Here is a 17,427-nt window from a genome sequence, read left to right as displayed (position 1 = left end):
GTAATGAGCTGAAATGGCAGAGGCATGGATTTTTATGGAAAAGGAAAAGGACATGCCCTTGTGAAGCATCTCCGTTAAGTACTGCAAAATCTGAGGAATGTTGGGCACTGCTGTTCTTATCCCTTGAGATTGATTCCAGGCCCAGAAACTTTTCCATCTGTCAACATAGATTTTCTAGTAATAGGTCTTCTCACCTCCAAAATGACATCCATCACAGGTTTGCTGAGGGATGCCAAGGGTGAATTTAGGTGATTAGCCACGCTGCAAGATTCAAAGTTTGGAGCAGAGTGTGCAGAGTCTGGTTCTTCTCCTGAGACAGCAAGTAAGGTGTCTGAGGCACGTGCCACAGTGGAAGGTGTGACACTGTGCAGGAGTGGGTACCAGCGTTGGCGAGGCCAGTCTGGAGCAATCAAAATCATTTTGGTTTGTCCTGTTTGACTTTTAGTAGAACATTGGAGAGCAGAGGGGGAAAGGCATAGACTGATAGGTTTTTCCAGCTGAAGGACAGAGCATCCACTTTCCAGGCTTTTTTGCGATGAGTTCTTGTGCAAAATTCGTCCAACTGATAGCTCTGGAGTGAGGCAAAGAGATCTATGTCTGGGCTCCCCCATTTGCATGTCAACATGTTGAAAATCAGTAGTTCGTTTCCATTCGTGTGTGTCAATGAGATTTCTGCTTAGTCTGCCAGAGTATTCAGCTTTCCTGGCAGGAATCGAGCTTGTAGTTGTACTTGATAGCTCAAGGCAGTGTTCCACAATGCCATGGCTAGTCTGCAGGGGGGTTGGAGTGTACCCCCCTGCTTATGTACCACATAACCATGGTGTTGTCAGTCTGTGTCAGTAATTGTCAGTAATTGTCCTGGATGAAGGTAGTCCTTGAAGGCCGTCAGTGCATTCTGTACAGCTAGCATTTCTTTGATTTATGTGAAGGTGCATTTGATTTAGGCTCCATTTTCCCTGAATGCACTTCCCTGCCAGATGAGCACCCCATGCATAGTCGGATGCGTCTGTAGGTAGGATTTGGGCGGCAGGGGGTGGTGTGAATGGCAGTCCCTTGTTCTGGTGGCAGGCCTCTGCCCACCATAGGAACTCTAGGTATGACAGGAATCATTGTTTCCAGGCTGTGACAATGCTGATTCCACAGACTTTTTAAATACCACTGAAGTTTCCTCATATGCAGTCGTGCATACGGAATTAGAAGAATGCAGGAGGCCATGAACCCCAAGGCTTGCAGTATTTGCCTTGCAGAAAGCAGGATTTTTGTGGCTCCGTTTGAAGAAAGTCACCAAATGAATTTGCTTCTCTGGTGTAAGGAGAGCAATCTGGGCATTTGTATTCAAGCTTGCACCCAAGAATGTAATTTTTTGAAAGGGTACCAGTTGTGATTTCATTTATATAGTGTACCCTAGACAAGTTACAACCCTTTTTACAAACGCCAAATGATTTAGAAGAATGTCCTTGTTTTCTGCCTGAATTAGACAATCGTCCAGGTATGGATATATCTGAATATTTCTTTGCCTGCAAAATGCAGTTACTGGAGCCAGACCCTGGGTAAAGACCCTGGGTAAAGACCCTGGGCAAAGACCCTGGGCAAAGACCCTGGGCAAAGACCCTGGGTAAAGACCCTGGGTAAAGACCCTGGGTAAAGACCCTGGGTAAAGACCCTGGGTGCAGTAGATAAGCCAAAGGGCAGTGCAGAGAAAGTAAAGTTGTATACACTTACCATAAATGTAGATGTTAGAGTGTATTGACTGTTTCAGTCATTACATTTGGGTAATCTGCTGGCAGGTTGCCCTCAGTCGGCCTGAACAACAAAGTCTTGTGTTCTGCGCCGGTTGCTGTCACCTCTTCCATGACGTCAGGGGTATAAAACATGCAGCCAATGCCATTTTATATAAATGCACCTTAGAAACAAAATTTACCTTCAACTAAAAGCAAATACACCAAAGGCTTTTGGGTATAGTGAAGGAAAGAAAAGGTATAGAATGGGGGATCGGGGGTGGGTAACCCGGACTGCAACAGTGAATATACTCTAACATCTACATTTATGGTAAGTGTACACAACTGTACTATGTTCTTCGTGTTTCATTGTTGCAGTCATTACATTTGCGTAGAATCCCAAAGCTATGAATGGGAGGATGGAACTAAAAAGCATTAGGAGCAGCTATAAGGCCCAGCAGGACTGCAGTGGCAAAGCTTGCCCTGGATTTAGAGAAGAGAGGTAAATGATAATGCTTTGTGGAAGTATGAACAGAGATCCAAGTAGCAGCTTCTAGAATGTCTTTGGTTGGGACCCTTCTGAGAAAAGCTGCTATAGTAGAGGCAGCCCTGGTGGAATGGGATCTGATCCCCTTGGGCACAGGTTTGCCATGGTGCAAATAGCAGAACCAAATGCAGTGGCTTATCCATTTAGAAATAGTCTGCTTTGATATAGCCTTCCCCTCTGATCCTGCAGCAAATGCTACCAGTAATTGCTCAGACTTTCTTAGAGGATTTTGTCCTGTTTAGGTAGAATCTTAGTTGTCTGTGTACATCCAATGAATGCAGAATCCGCTCCCCCTTGTTCTGCGGATTTGGGAAAAAAATTGGCAGATGAATGGTCTGGTTAAGAGCCACACTAGATACCACCTTAGGCATAAAGGATTGGTCTTGAGGGCCACCCTGTCCGGGTAATGAAAGGCTCCACTGCCATGAGAGCCTGTAGATCTGAAACCCTTCTTGCTGAAGTGGCTGCCAAAAGAAAAGCAGTCTTCCAAGATAGAAATTTTACGTCCACAGCAGCTGCTGGTTCAAAAGGAGGCAGGGTGAGTTTTTCCAGCACAAAATTGAGGTCCCATGCAAAAGTTTGTGTTCTCCTGGGAGGCCTTAAATTTTTGGCCCTTCTGAGATACTGTTTAAGCAGTGGATGAGAAGAGGGGAGGCTCTGTGTTGTAATGAGCCGAGATGGCAGAGCCATGGATTTTTATTGAATTGTTAGGCCCTTTTCAAGTATCTCAGTTAAGTATTGCAAAATCTTAGGAATATTGGGCTATGCTGTGTATTTCTTGTGCTTGGTTCCAAGCACAGAATCTCTTCCATTTACCAGCATAAGATTTCCTAGTACTAGGCCTTCTGGCTTCCAAAATGACATCCATCACAGGTTTACTGAGATGTGGTTTGAATAACTACTTGATTAGTCATGCTGCAAGATTCAGAGTTTGGAGCAGTGTGTGCAGAATTTGATAGTTCTGCTGAGACAGTAGATGAGGTGTTTGAGGCAAGTACCACGAAGGAAGGTATGACATTCCTTAGAAGTGGTTACCAGTGCTGGTGAGGCCAATCCGGAGCAATTAGCATAATTGTTTTTTCCTGTCTGACTTTTAGTAAGACCTTTGAGAGCAGAGGCAGAGGGGGAAAGCATAGACAGACAGGTTTTTCCAGCTGAAGGATAGAGCATCCACTTTCCATGCTTTTTTGTGATTTCTTGTGCAGAATTCATCCCAACTGATAGATCTATTTACCTCTCCTCAAAACTATGTCTGGTCTCCCCCATTTCTGTGTTAACATGCTGAAGATTTGTGGATTGAGTTTCCATTCGTGCAGGTCCATAAGACTTCTGCTTAGGTAGTCTGCCAGAGTATTTTGCTTTCCTGGCTGGAATTGAGCTTGAAGATGTATTTGGTAAGTCAAGGCTGTGTTCCACAAGGCCATGACTAGTCTGCAAAGGGGGTAGGAATGTGTACCCCCCTGCTTGTTTATGTACCACATAACTGTGGTGTTGTCAGTCTATCAGTAGTTCTCCTGGATGAAGCAAGTCCTTGAAGGCTGTCAGGAGCATTTTGAACAGCTAGCATTTCTTTCTGGTTGCTATGCAGGTGCATTTGGTTTGGGCTCCATTTGCCCTAAACGCATCTCCCTGCCAGTTGGGCCCCCCCAAGCATAGTCTGATGCGTCTGTAGTTAGGGTTTAGGTGGCAGGGGTAGAGTGAATGACAGTCCCTTGTTTTGGTGACATGTCTCTGCCCACCAAAGAAACTTCTTTTGTAGGCATGGAATGAGAGGAATCATTGTTTCCAGGCTATGACCATGTTTACCTCCATACACTTTCTAGGTACCACTGAAGTTTCCTCATATGCAGTCTCGCATATGGAATTAGTAGAATGCAGGATGCCATGAACCCCAAAAGCCTACAGAATTTGTCTTGCAGATAACTGGGTTTTTGTTGCCATTTGTTTGGAGTATGTTGTCAATTGCCTTTGTTTCTCTGGCGTGAGGTAAGCCATCTGGGCAGTTGTATTCAAGCTTGCATTCAGGAATGTAATTATTTGAGAAGATACCAGTTGTGATTTCTTTTCGTTTACGGCGTACCCTAGGCAGGCTAGAAGCCTTTTTACAAACGCCAGATGTTGATGAGTGTCCTTGTCCTCTGCTGGAATGAAAATCGTCCAGATAAGGATAAATTTGAATGTCTGCAGAATGCAATTACTGGTGTCAGGCACTTTGTACAGACCCTGGGCACAGTAGACAAGCCAAAGGGCAGTGCACAGAATTGGTAATGCAAAAAACCTGCTTTGAAGGGGAGGTATCTTCTGCATGATTCCCTTATTGGGATATGCAGGTATGCCTCTTAAGTCTAGTTACTAACCAAGCATTCTTGACTAGCGTAGGCAGTAGCTATTGTAGAGTCAGCATCTTGAATTTTGGAATGTCCAGGAACGTGCTCAGAATCGATAAGTCCAGTATTGGACGCCATGAATGGTCTTTTTTGGGTACCAGGAAAAGTCTTGGAAAAAATCCTTGTCCTTTCCTTTTCTGGTAGCAGCTGAATAGCCCCCATATCCATGAGGGACATGACTTGTTTCTGGGCCTCTGCCACTGGTTGTGGCAGATCCGGCCATCCGTTTGGAATTGGCAAAGTACGGAAATGAAATCTGTACCCCTGGGATACTATGTTTAATACCCACTTGTCCTGGGTAATTAACTGCCAATTTTGAGCATGAAGTGCTAGTTTCCCCACAAGGGGGCTGCCAAAAAATAAGTGCTTGGAGATGGTAGAGAAAGTCATTGAGACTGCTTACTGTAGGGGTTGCGTGCTTGGTTTCCTCCAGATTTGGAGGTGGAGGCACCCCATTGCTTTGACCTATAAGAACCCTTTGATTGATATCTGGAGCATTTTGAGCACCTGAGTTTGCCCTGAGTGGCTCTGTTGGACAAAGGAATGGACCAATTTTTAGTAGGCCAGTGCTTACTGAACGTGGGAGGCTGCACTTGCAAGAAATCTTTTACAGTTTGCATAGATTTAGCTTTGCCTTCCATTTTCTTTAAAACCTCTTCTGTCTTATTACCAGAGTATCATGCTGCAAAGGGGCACCCAACAATTTGGTTTAACATGATCAGGCAGATTTTGCTCCTTGAGCCAGGCATGCCTTCTAATCACAGATCCAGTAACGGCGGCCCTACAAGAGGCCTCCAAGGAATCAAAACCACATTGCAAAGTATGCTTTCCAACCAGTTCTGCTGAATGCAATAAATCTTGTAACTATTTTCCACACAATCAGAAATCATTTTCTGTTTCAGTAAGCCCATAACATGCTGTTGATATTTAAGCATATGAAACTGGAAGTTTAAAGCCCTGATTGCCAAGGTTGCAGACGTATAAACCTTCTTACCCCATCTATCCAGCGCCCTGGAATCTCTATCAGAAGGGGTAGGATTTTTGACTGTAGAAGCCTCAACACCCTTGGGACCCTGAGAAATGGTCTCAGGATCAGCAGCAGGATTTTTGAAAATAAATTTGTGGGAGTCAGAAATCGTGTAATATTGGTCTGGCTTACTAGGAGAGCCAGAGACAGGGAATCAGGAGCCATGCTCGATTACGAAAACACATCAACAATGTCCAATACAGGAGGCATTGCCAAAGGCCTATGCTGAGGAAGGAAATCCAAGCCTTTTTGATTCAGAGAAGCTCTGACTCTCCCACTAAAAATGTTCCCTTAAGTATGCAAAGTCTCTCCAAAACAGTAATCCTCAGGAGAAGCAGATGGAATTAATTCCTCTGCATCAGAATCCTCATAGGGTGGAATAGAAAATTCCTGATCAGAACAGGAATCAGAAGAAATGCAAACCTGATCTGAAGATTCATAATCAGTACCTTGCCTAGGCCTCTTAGCAGGGGGGGTTTGGGAACCCCTGATAAAGGTAATTAAATCCTCAGCCATTTTGATAATCTGTTTTTTAGGCATAGGGGCCTGAGCACGTGGCTCATGCGTCTGTTTTTTAGACAGCTGTTTTTGACCTTGCTTTTGTTGCTGGCGTCGGTTTAAAGTAAAAACGTTGAAGCCTGAAAACACCCTCAGAAGCCGGTGCCTGCTCAGCGGCTCTGGACCCATCCAAGGGAGAGACATCCACGGGTTCAATACTTTGCGAATCTTGCGGCATACCGGACTCCAAATGGGTCTCAGTAGAGGCCTGCAGCTCAAAAGTAGCAGGTATCAGGGGCTGCGAAAGCACCTCACCAAGTACCGGCGACTGGCTTAGGAGAAGCTTCGTCAGTTTTGGACCTTGGTCTGTCTTTTTCCTTGTGTTTTTTGTAAACTCCGGTAGTCTGATTGCTAACCAACGACACTTCAGGGTAGTTGAATCTTGAACCAAAATATTTAGAAGCAAAAATATACGGACGCTTAATGGTGCTTTGGTTAAATTTAGCACAAAACTGACAGCAGGGCACGTGATCAGGGCCTAGGCAAGGAATACAGTACAAATGAAAATCCTCGAGGTATTTGCTTCCCACAAGTAATGCAATTATTAACTTTTACTGACATCGGTAAGGAGCAAGAAAAAGTTTCCCCAACGGGGTACTTAGCTTTAGTATAAAGACTTCGGTTCTGAAACTCGAATACAAAACTTTCAGTAGTCGGCCGACGGCACTTGTGAACTGCTTCTGCTTCGGGCACTATACGGCAAGAAAGACCGATTAAAATGGCGTCGGCTGCATGTTTTATACCCCTGACGTCATGGAAGAGGCGACAGCAAGAGACGCAGGACCCAAGACTGTTATTCAGGCCGACTGAGGGTAACCTGCCAGCAGATTACCCAAATGTAATGACTGCAACAGTGAAACACGACAAAAGTACAGTTGTGTACCTACCATAAATGTAGATGTTAGTGTATTCACTGTTGCAGTCATTACAATTGGGTTATCCTGCTGGCAGGCTACCCGCAGTCGGCCTGAGTTCCAAAGTCTAGGTCCGGCGTCTGTTTGTCGCCTCCTACCTGACTTCAGTGTGCCAAGGGTAAAAAAAGATGTAGCAGACGCCAATTTCTTCAAGTTTTTCTTGCCCCAGATGTCAGGTGCCGATAAAATGGTAGGCTCACTAATGCCAAAAAGCATGCATAACCAAAAAACAACTTCCTTCATCTACAAGCAAATACTCCACATAGGTTGTATAGAATAGAGAAGTACAGATAAGTCCCAGCAAGGAAAAGGGGGAGGGGAGGGTAACATGGACTGCAACAGTGAATACACTAACATCTACATTTATGGTAGGCACACAACTGCACTATGTTCATGTTTCACTGTTGCAGTCATTACAATTGAGTTGAATCCCAAAGCTATGGTTGGGAGGCTGGTGCTAAATAGGATTAGGAGAGGCTATCAGGCCCTGCAGAACTGCAGTGGCAAAGCCTGCCCTGGATTTAGAATAGAAAGGTAAGTGATCGTGCTTTGTAAAAGTATGCACTGAACTCCAAGTTGCAGCCTCTAAGATGTCTTTGGTTGGTACTCCTCTAAGGAAGGCTGCTGAAGTGGCTGCTGCTCTGGTGGAATGTGGCCTAATGCCCTTAGGCACTGATTTACCATCCTGTGAATAGCAGAAACTAATGCAGTGGCCTATCCACTTTGAAATAGTCTGCGTTGAGATAGGCTTTCCTTGCGATCCTGCAGCATATGCTACTAGAAGTTTTTCAGTCTTTCTGAAAGCTTTGGTTCTGTCCAAGTAGAAGCGTAGCTGTCTGTGAATGTCCAAAGCATGCAGAAGTCTCTCACCCTTATTCTGTGGGTTTGGGTAAAAGGTAGGCAAGTGAATTGCTTGGTTGAGGGCCACACCGGTCACTACCTTAGGCATAAATGTAGGGTTTGTCCTCAGAAGAAACCCTGTCAGGATGGAAAATGATAAAAGGTTCCACAGCCATGAGTGCCTGTAACAGACTCGTCTAGCAGAGGTTATTGCTAGTAGCAAAGCTGTTTTCCAGGATAAGAATTTTATATCAGCTGCAGAAGCTGGCTCAAAGGGAGGCAGTGTAAGTTTTTCCAAGACATAGTTGAGGTCCCATGCAGGTATTGGTGCTCTCCTTGGGGTTATGTTTTTGGCCCCTCTGAGGTACTGCCTTAGTAATGGATGAGAAAAAATAGGTTGTTCTGTATTGTAATGAGCTGAAATGGCAGAGGCATGAATTTTAAAGGATGAAAAGGAAAGGCCTTTATCCAGCATCTCAGTTAAGTATTGCAAAATCTGAGGAATATTTAGAACAATCGTGTTAATTACTTGTGCCTGGTTCCAAGCACAGAGTCTCTTCCATTTTTCTGCTTAAAATTTTCTGGTGCTAGGCCTCCTGGCCTCCAAACTAAGATCCATAACTGCTTTAGAAAGAGGTGTGTCTTGAATGGCTACATTATCCGCCATGCTGCCAGGTTTAGGGTCATGAGTTGGCTGTGCAGTATCAGACTGTCTTGGGTCAATAAGTGAAGAATTTGTCCAAGCTGGGCATTGGGACAAGCTCTTTAGGATTGGGTACCAGTGCCGGCAGGGCCAGTCTGGGGCAATCAGAATAATTTTTGGCTTCTCTTGTCTGACCTTGAGGAGTACCTTGGGGAGGAGAGGCAGAGGAGGAAAGGCATATACTGTTAGGTTTTTCCAGTTGAAAGAGAGCATCCACTTTCCATGCTTGCTTACTTTCCATGCTTGCTTGTGATAATTCCTTGTGCAGAATCTTTGTAGTAATTGTGAGAGGCAAATAAGTCTATGTGCGGGCATCCCCAGTTTCTTGTTACATGCTGAAGACTTGTGGATCCAATTTCCACTCTTGGGGATCCATTAGGTTTCTGCTTAGTCTGCCAGAGTATTTTTCCTTCTTGGCAGGAACTGTGCTTGCAGATGTACTTGGTAAGTCAATGCAGTGTCCCACAAGTTCATGGCTAGCCTGCAGAGGGGGTAGGAATGTGTGCCCCCTTGCTTGTTTATGTACATGACTATGGTATTGTCCGGCTAGCATCTCTTTTTGAATGATATGTATATGCATTTGACTTGGACCATCTGCCCTGAATGCATCTTCCTGCCATATGGGCCCCCCAGGCATAATCTGATGCATCTGTTGTCAATGTCTGCCTGGCTGTGGGTAAGGTGAATGGCTGTCCCGTGTTGTGGTGACAGGCTTTTGCCCACCATCGAAACTCCTGTTGCAGGCAAGGAATGAGGGTAATTATTGTTTCCAGGCTGTGGCAATGTTGTGTCCAAACACTTCAGATACCATTGAAGTTTCCTCATATGCAGTCTTGCATATGGAATTAGCAGAATGCAGGATGCCATGAAGCCCAAAGCTTGCAGAGTTTTTCTTGCAGATCCTGTGACTGAATTCTTCATATTTACTTATTTACTATCATCTTTAACTGCTTTACCATCATATACATTACATATATTCTTCTGTAGACTTTTTCATTGCATATATTCTTCTGTAGCCATTGTATACATTGCATATATTCTTCTGTAGACTTTTTCATGACCATACTTAAAATGTTTATTATATTTTGTTCTATTCTACTTGGGTCTATTGTACATTTTTTATTGTTTTATTCATATTGTTTTGCACATGGAGCCTCTACTGAAAATGGACATGTATCCAGCTACACTAGCCTGGTCAACAAATGTAAAATAAATAGATAACTGGGTCTTTGTTGCCAACATTTTGAAATAAGTAGTCAGTTGTCTGTCTGGCATGAGATAAGCCAACTGGGCAGTTGTATTTAAGCTTGCACCCAGGAATATTATCTCGAGAGGGTACAAGTTTTGATTTATTTTCGTTTATTGTGTACCCTAGGCCTGCTAGTAATGTTTTTACAAACGCCAGATGCTGTAGTAGTGTCCTTGTTCTCTGCTTGATTAAGGCAGTCGTCCAAGTAAGGATATATTTGAATTCCTCTTGGTCTGCAAAAAGCAATTACTGGTGCCAGGCACTTTGTGAAGACCCTGGGCGCAGTAGATAAGCCAAAGGGCAGTGCAGAGAACTGGTAATGCATTGATCTGAGGTATCTTCTGCATGATTGTCTGATTGGGACATGCAGGTATGCCTCTTGGGTCTAAAGTCACAAGCCAAGCCTTCTTGCCCAGCATGGGCAGAAGCTGCTGCAGAGTTAACATTTTCAATTTTGGAATGTCCAGTAATGTGTTCAGGATAGACAGGTCCAGTATTGGTCTCCAGGTTTTGTCCTTTCTGGGCACCAAGAATAGCCTTGAGTAAAATCCTTGTCCCTGCTCTTGCTGTGGTGCTTGCTGAATGGCCCTCATGTCCATGAGGGATGAAACTTTTTTTGTGCCTCTGCCCATTGATTACGTGGCAGGTCTGGCATACCGTTTGGCCTTGGCAGGGTGTGAAAATGGAACCTGTAGCCCTAGGATACAATATTTAAGACCCATTTGTCCTGTGTGATCATGTGCCAATTTTGAGCAAAAAGTGCTAGTTTTCCCCCCAAAGGAGCTGCCAGAAGATAAGGGCGTGGTGCTGGCATGGGAAAGTCATTGAGACTGCTTCCCGTATGGCTGATTTTTCTTCTCTGCTTTTGGAGGTTGAAGCACCCCATTGTTTAGGCCTGTATGAGCCTTGGGACTGTGATCTGCCTCTGGGGCGTCTGTATCTGCCTCTGTGGCCTGACACTGGAAAGGACCAATTCTTTGCAGGCCAGTTCCTGCTAAATCTGGGAGGCTGTACCTGTAAGAAATCCTTGACTGTTTGCATAGATTTAGCTTTATCCTCCATTTTCTTCAAAACCTCTTCTGCTTTAACACCAAACAAGGTATCATGTTGTAATGGAGCATCTAATATTGCTTTAACATGATCGGGCAGATTCTGTTCTTTTAACCAAGCATGTCTCCTAATGACAGAACCTGTAACAGCGGCCCTGCAAGATGCCTCTAGAGAATCAAAACCAAATTGCAAAGTATGTTTTCCTAATTGTTCGGCTGCATGCAACAAACCCTGCATTTCTGTTTTCTGCACATTCTGAATTTGTCAACATTTTTGTTTAAGCAGTGACATTAGATATTGCTGATAATTAAGCATATGAAATTGACAATTTAAAGCTCTTACAGCCAAGGTAGCAGAAGTATAAATCTTTTTCCCCCATCTGTCCAGGGCCCATGAATCCCTATCAGAGGGTAAAGGTTTTTTTTGCAGTGGACGCCTTGACCCCTTTGGGACCCTGAGAGATAGTTTCTGGGTCTGCAGCAGGGTTTTTATAAAGAAATTTGTGCGACTCAGGAACCCTGTAGTATGTCTGGCTTAACAGGACCTGGTGGCAAAGAGTCAGGAGACAGTCTGGACTCTGAAAATACATCTACAATGTCTAAAACAAGAGGAATAGCAATGGGCCTGTGCTGAGGTAATAAAAGGAAGTCTGAGCCTTTTCTTGGATTCTGAGTAATCTTGGCTCTCCCAGTGGAAATGCTCCCTCATGGTATGCAGGGTTTCCCCAAAATAATAATCCTCAGGAGGAGAGGCTGAAGAAATAGATTCTTCAGCATCAGAATCCTCATAGGGAGGTAGAGAATATTCCTGGTCAGAAGAGGAATCAGAGAAAATGGAAACCTGATCTGAAGATGCATATTCTATCTCTTGCCTAGGCCTCTTATCAGGAGGGGGATGGGAACTCCTGATCTAAGTAATTAGGTCTTCGGCCATTTTAAGCATCTATTTTTTAGGCATGGAGGCCTGTCCAAGAGAATGCTATACTTGTTTCTTTGTCTTTAGAGCTGCTTTAGTCTTTGCCTTTGAAGCTGAAGTTGGTTTTACATATAACTGTGTAGGCCTGAAAACACCCTCAGAAGCCAATGCCAGCTCAGCGGCTCCGGACACATCTGAGGGAATAGTTTGTGTCCAATACCTCGTGTTTCCAGCAACCTAGTCGGCTCCACGTGGGAGTCAGAAGCAGCCTGTGGCTCTGCAGTAGCTGTTGTCAGGGGCTGCGAAAGCTCCTCACTGAGAACCAGCAAAAGGCCTAGCTGAAGCCTCGGTTTTGGACCTCAGGTGCCTGTCCTTTTCTTTGCGCTTTTTATATAAACTCCAGTAGTCGGTTGCTCCGACAGCATTATCTAGTTAAATCTTCTGCCAACGTAATGAAATGCAAAATCGTTCCGACGCTTAGTGTTGGTTAAATCTAGCACAAAACAGACTAGCAACGTCGTGGTCAGGGCCTAGGCAAGGAATACAGTAAGAATGAAAATCCTCTTAAGGTATTTGCTTCCCACAAGAAATACAATTAACTTTTTCTGACATCGGTCTGGAGCAAGAAAAAAAAAAAGTTTCCCCAACGGGGTACTTGGCTTTAATGAAGACTTCGGATCTGAAATTCGAATTTGAAAATCTCAGGAGTCGGCCAACTGGCACTTGAACTGCTTTTGCTTCGGGCACTGCATGGCAAGAAAGACTGAAGAAAAAGGCGTCTGCTGCATCTTTTATACCCCTGGCGCACTGACGTCAGGAAGGAGGCGACAGCAACAGACGCCGGACCTAGACTTTGGAATTCAGGTCGACTGCGGGTAGCCTGCCAGCAGGATAACCCAACTGTAATGCCTGCAACAGTGAAACACGAACATCTGGTAATGCAAGTAGCCTGCTTTGAAGCGGAGGTATCTTCTGCATGATTCCCTGACTGGGATATGCAGGTAAGCCTCTTCAATCTAGAGTTGCCAACCAGGCATCTTTGCCTAGCATAGGAAGTAACTGGTGAAGAGTCAGCATCTTGAATTTTGCGATGTCCAGAAAGGTGTTTAGAGTAGATAAGTCCAGAAATGGACGTCATGATTTGTCTTTTCTGGGTACCAGTAAAAGTCGAATAGAAACCTTGTCTTTTTTCCTCTTCTAGTACTAGTTGAATAGTCCCCATGCTCATGAGGGAAAGTACTTGTTTCTGGGCCTCTGCCCACTGATTTGGGGGCAGGTCTGGCCATCCGTTTGGAATTGGCAACGTGTGGAAAAGAAATCAGTATCCCTGGGATACTATATTTAAAACCCATTTGTCCTAGGTTATAAGTTGCCAGTTTTTCGCATGAAGAGCCAGTTTTCCCCCCAAAGGGGCGGCTAAAAGGTAAGTGCTTGGTAAGTGTAAAGGGAAGTCATTGAGACTGCTTACCATAGGGAGGTGTCTGTTTCTAGATTTGGAAGAGGCACCCCATTGTTTTGTTCTGAAAGTCCCTTGGGATTGAAACCTAGTGCCTTTGGAATGTCTGGGTTTGACTTGACTGGCTCTCGAAGGAACTGGAAAGGACCAGTTCTTAGTAGGCCAGTGCCTACTAAATCTTGGAGTTTGCACTTGTAAAAAATCTTTCACAGTTTGCATAGAACTTCTTCAGCCTTATTACCAAAGAGACTGTCTTGTTGTAAAGCAGCATCCAACAATTCTGCTTTAACATCAGGCAGACTGCTCTGAGCCTAGCACGCCTTCTTAGCACAGACCCAGTTACAGCAGCCCTGCAAGAGGCCTCCAAAGAATTAAAACCACATTGCAAAGTATGTTTTCCAACTTGTTCAGCTGAATGCAGTAGATCCTGTAAATCTATTTTCCACACTGTCAGAAATCTTTTTCTGTTTAAGCAGTCCTATGATATGCTGCTATTTTAGCATATGAAATTGACAGTTTAAAGCCCTGACTGCCAAGGTTGCATAAGTGTAGACCTTCTTACCCCATCTATCCAGCGCCCTGGAATCTCTATCAGAAGGGGTAGGATTTTTAGCAGTAGAAGCCTTAATGCCCTTGGGGCTCTGAGAAATGGTTTCAGGATCCGCAACAGAAAACCTTTTCCACTTGCTAGAGTAGATCTTCCTAGTGGACGGTTTATGAGGACGAAAGAATATGGACCATGTCTGGAGAAAAATCGTGACACCTGACTACGGATGGAAGTGGAGTAGCCAGGCGGTCAGCTGGAGGGTCTCCAGGGAGGAGGAGTGGAGCTGTCCCGATATGTCAGCAAGTCTGGACGGGGGTGCAGAATCCAAGGAGCATCCATGATGTAAGGCTGAAGGAAGGGGAACCATACTTGTCGAGGCCAGTGTGGCACGATCAGAATCAATCTGCTTCCCAAGGATAGCGCTTTATGAATCACCCTCGAGATATGGGGAAACTGAGGGAAAGCATACAGCAGACCAGAGGGCCAATTGTGTGCAAGAGTGTCCCTTGGAGATTCCCCTAGTTTGGGGGGGGGGGGGATCAGTGAAGTAGCTGCTGCATTTTGCATTTAGGGGACTGGCAAACAGATCGCAGCAAGGCTGACACCATTTACTGAATATGCGGTCTGCCACCCAGCAGTTCAGGGACCACTCGTAAGGCATGAGGATTGCTCTACTTAGCCTGTCTGCAGTCACACTGGTTTTCCCTGGGATGTGCGTTGCCACCAAGGCCCGTTGGGAAGCTATCGCCCAATTCCACACTCATATGGCCTCCCTGCATAGGGGGTACGATCTGGTTCCTCCTTGCTTGTTGAGATACCACACTACACAGACATGTTGTCCAAGTGTATCACAATAGTCCCTAGAGAGAGGACATCCTGAAGTGCCTGCAACGCTAGGAGCACTGCCACTCATCTCCGGGACATTTATGTGCAAGTCTATCTCGTGCTCCTGCCACATGCCTTGGACCATCCTGCAGAGATAATGCCCCCCCACCCTATCCGGGAGGTGTCCGTGGTCACTGTGGCTACCGGGCTGGGTGGAACAAAGGGTTTCCCTACGTCTAAGTTGCTGGTGCATAGCCACCAACTGAGGTCCTGCTTGCATTTGTCTGATTAAGATAGGATAGCGGTAGTCTTTGGAAGGACCATTGGGTGAATAGAAGCCATTGTAGGATCCTCATATGTAACCTCGCTAACGGGACCATCATGATAGTGGACGCCATTGTCCCCAGTAACTGAAGAACTAGTCTTGCCCTCAAACGTGTCAGAGGCATCGTCCGAACCTGTCGTTGCAACCCTGTGACCCTCTCCATAGGTCAACCGAAGTGTCAAACTCTGCTCCTATAAATGACACACGCTGTGAGGGTAGCAAGGCATATTTTTTCCAGTTTATTGTAATGCCTAACTGGTGACAAAGATCGATGGTAGCATCTCTGTTTTGAAGTAGATGCTTGGTGGGGGCAGATAGGAGCCAGTTGTCCAGATAAGGTAACATCTGGAATCCTTGACGTCTCAAGTGAGCCGTCACCACTGCCATGCACTTGGTGAACACCCTGGGGCTGTGGTGAGACCAAAGGGCAAGGCTCGAAACTGGAAGTGCCTGGCTCCCAGCCGGAAGCGTAGATGACATCTGGATGCTCTGCCCATTTTGATGTGGTAATAACCATCCTTCAGGTCGATGGAGCACATCCATACTTTTCCCAACAATGGGAGAATCGATTGTAGCGTGACCATCCGGAATTTGGACTTGTGTACATGATAGAGTCGGCTGAGATCCAAAATGCGTCTCAGGTCCCCTGTTCTTTTCAGCACCAAAAAGAATCTTAAGTCCCTAATCCGATCTGGTCTGGGGGGACTGGTTGGATGACTCCTTTTTCTAGCAGCTGAGAAACCTCTGTTGCTGCATGACCCCTTTGACTGGGAATGTCTGGGATTCTTTTGACTGGAGGGGGTGTGGAGTGAAATGGGATGGTGTAACCTCCAGCGATTATCCCTAATACCCATTTGTCCTGGGTGATGTTGACCCAGGCTTCCGGATACCAGGAAATTCGACCCCCGACTGGCTCCGGAGAAGCACAGCCGGGCACACCCTCAGGAATGAGTGTATAGGGAACCACGAAAGGAATCGCGGTCCCCAGAATTGCAGGGGGCCCCTCTGCCTCTGATGTGACGTCTCCCTGAATACGACCCTCCCATGGCCTCGGGGGGGGGGGGGTCCTCACCCTGTGCAGTAGGAAGAGACCTTTGTGATTTTTTGAACCACATCTTTCCCCCTCGCTGAGCCTTGGGATAAGGTCTCGACAAGAGGGAAAAACAGACTCCCACGGCAGACAAGGTTCTTACCCTCTTGCTCGCACCTGCTGAGGGTGTCTTTCACTTTGGTCCCGAACAAGGAGGAACCATCAGAGGGGGCATCAGTAAAGGAAGCCTTAAAGGCCTCCACGAAGTGACACAGGCGTAGCCAGGCTTGCCTCCTGAGGGCCACCCCTTAGCTAGCTGCCCTACTAGCTCCCTCGGCAGTGTACGAAATCAGTTGCATGGACGAGTTGGAGATGGAGTTGAGGGTAGAGCTGATCAGAGCCACCACCTCAGGCACGTTACCCGTTAGAGTATCTCCCAACACCTTAAGATCTCTCTGGAGCCACGTGAAAGGAGAAATTCAGCGACCACAAAGTAAAGGTCTCTGAAGACGTTACGCTTCCCATACCGATCCATAGTCCTAGACTCCTTGTTAGGAGGATGGACCGAAGAGGAAGACTCAGCAACTTCCTTCTGTGTGGCAGCCGCCGCCACCATAGCATCTACCGGGACTCCCTTTGTTAAAAATTCTTTCCCTTGGGGAGCAGACAAATTTGTTGGGGCATCGAGGAACAGGCTCCACGGAGTCAGGAGTCTCCCACACCCTCAGACAAATAAGGTCCAGGAGCTCAAAGGGTGGAGACACCCAGGAGGCGGAGGGCTAAGCGCCAAAGGCCTTAAGGAATACTGACTCCTCCTCGGAGGGGGTTTTGGAGGGCCAGTCTCCTCTGTTTCAAGATTTCCACGATATCCGAGAACGAACCGTCCTCAGAGGAAGACTTAGGGGACCCCTCAGATTCCTCGAGGTCAGTATCGGAAGTGAGGGACTCTTCCTGGGAGTCTGTGCTTCCTCTTGCACAATTTCTTTCTGGAAGGTTCCTCAGGCACAGGCTCTGAGGGCCCCTCAGAAAGAAGGGAACCACTCGTGGGGGTATCCTTAGGCCCTGGCGCTCTGCTATTCAAGGAGAGGTGGGTATCAGCAGCTCTCACCGGTGTTGTGGGGGATGGAAGAACCGATCCGAGAGAAGTAGCTGACCTAGCCAGCGCGCTCCGCATAGCCTCGAAGGCAGAACCTCCTGAATCTGAGGACCGACTGCCTTCCAAGGCAATGACCGGGACCAGCGTCCCTGCAGCAGAGGCAGAGGGGGAGGTTCGGAACCTAAGGGTGTTCCGAGGCATCCCCCTCGGGACCAACTGAGGAGACCAGAGTCTCGAACC

At 46.2% G+C, this 17,427-nt stretch overlaps 1 protein-coding gene across 2 annotated transcripts in view; it reads right to left on the bottom strand.

The window, feature by feature from the left end:
- PPP2CA (protein phosphatase 2 catalytic subunit alpha) overlaps positions 1-17,427 on the bottom strand; it is a 741,847-nt gene that overhangs the window by 381,319 nt on the left and 343,101 nt on the right. The window lies entirely within an intron of this gene.

This window comes from Protopterus annectens, chromosome 4.part0, assembly GCF_019279795.1.
Source record: "Protopterus annectens isolate FY-2018-M chromosome 4.part0, PAN1.0, whole genome shotgun sequence".
Taxonomy (NCBI): domain Eukaryota; kingdom Metazoa; phylum Chordata; order Ceratodontiformes; family Protopteridae; genus Protopterus; species Protopterus annectens.
This window is presented reverse-complemented; position numbering and strand designations above follow the sequence as displayed.